Source organism: Alligator sinensis, unplaced genomic scaffold (assembly GCF_000455745.1).
Source record: "Alligator sinensis unplaced genomic scaffold, ASM45574v1 scaffold1060_1, whole genome shotgun sequence".
Lineage (NCBI taxonomy): Eukaryota > Metazoa > Chordata > Crocodylia > Alligatoridae > Alligator > Alligator sinensis.
The window spans coordinates 31,319-33,357 of record NW_005842907.1 but is presented as its reverse complement, the minus strand read 5'-3'; positions in this window follow the sequence as shown (position 1 = coordinate 33,357).

Sequence of the window (2,039 nt, the reverse complement as noted above, 5' to 3'; positions counted from 1 at the left end):
ATGGGAATTGGAATGCCAATAAGTGTATAAAAAATAAAATTATTTTTGAGTTAAAAATTTTAAATGTACTGGCTATCCAAAAATAGCATGCATCAAGCAACGCTTTCTTTTAAAACAAATGTATTGTACAAATAAACGGATAAACTTTCTGGAGCTCATGAACTGAACTGAGTGTTTCTGGTCACCATGGCTTTAGAATTTTAGAACTAGTAGATCTTGCACTCAACTAGTTGAATAAGCTGAAATGAGGAAAATAGCTTCCCTGAATCTACAGGAAAAACTACTGCTGTCAGGACTGTTAGTATTTCACAATATCTGGTTGCAGGTGGTTACTCCAGTGGTTTGATTTATTAAAAATTTTGGCAGTAAATACACACTCCCACATATCAACTCTTAAGTGTGAGGGTGGGGGGAGAGAAGAATGAGTTTGTTATAAAACCAGGCCTTAAAATAGGTTGTCAGACTTTTAGCAGATCTATTTAAAAATCAGTTCAAATAGATTTCTCATTTAAAATTTAAAAATTAAGTTACAATAAAATCTATTTATTGTTTTTATTCCTAGTGATACAGAATGGTACTTGGAAAGGCTCTTCTTGAAAAAAGGCTGATTTCTTTAGTTACAACAGGTCTCTCTGGAGTAGGAGTAGGCCCACTGTACAAACACCATCTCACTTGGAGACATCTGGGACACCTGCTGCTTGGGCTTGTTCTAGCCACATCTTCAGAGCAGAACCTCACAGCTGTCCTGCAGTGTCTTATTCCTTACAAAACAAAGTTCAGGACAGTGTCACAGAGACCTTCCAGCCTTGTAAGTCATAGGGGAAGCCATTCTTACTTGGATTTACAACCAAAGACAAACCTACGTGGTCTGGCAATCCTACACCTCAGTCCCCAGAGAGGTATGACACTATCCCTTGTGACAAGGAAGCAGGGATTCAGCTTAATGCACAACTTCAAGCTACGGCTATATCTGCAAGGCACAATGTCATCCTGTGCAGAGATACCAAGCTAGCTGCGGATGAGTAAGGTCAGGTACCAGCATATAGCCACATTTTGCAGGACACACCACATGAGCTTATTAGCCACGTTGAGAACAGCCACACAGATGTCTGCTGGGACAGATTCCTGAACTGCAGACATGAATGCAGGAGAATGGAAGCGAGAGAGGAGGATACCTGCTCGCTGAAAGTCGGCTGGGATCAGGCTAGGATGACTCACTGAAGATAGTTATGATTTATTTGGTTAAATTGGTACTGTCAAGTTATGACAGCTGCACCCATCAGGAAAATAATCCCTGGTAAAAGCACTGTGGAGCAAACCCCACTGTGGCTACCATCAAGGGGTTTAAAAAACCTGTGTGGAATCGAGACCCACGTGTCCTCAGTTCCCATCCAGCGCTCTCTTCCCTGCACCCGTCTCACAGCACCGAGCCAAGGGCTCGTTTTACAAGCACAGAGAAGGCCTAAAAGACAAACCTGAGGCCTACGAGAAACAAGCAGCATGTCACTGCTGCTCCCTGAGAGGGACTCTGTGCGTGTGAGATTCGGGACCGCATCTAGACATCTGAACTCCCACTGATGCTACCCAACACAACTGCACCCGTCAGTGCACCTCGGTCGCGATTCCCTCCATCCACTCACACGTGTCCACTCCACAGGAGGTGGCAGGGTATTGTTAGCCTCATCTCAGATGTTTTCTTTTCCCACAGGTTCCTTACTAGAAGCTGGTAACGGGCTAGGATTGAACCTTGATTAGACAGCCAGGGAAAGTGACACCTATCGAAATGTGTCGATCATCAGCAAAAGCTGGTCTGCCGGCTAGGACCGCACCCCAGGAGGCAATGAAAGGGGGGCGCCGAGTTCGACAGGGTAGGAGGCAGGGGAGATGGAGACAGGCGCGTCTTGCCAGAGCAGCCGGAGGAGATGCTGCTGCTGCCAGGCCGGGCGGAGGCAAGGGATGGGGCTCAGCTCCCAGCAGGCCGGAGCCACGGGGAGGGGGGGCGGGTCACCGGCTGCGCCCGAGGCGGCGGGGCAGACGCG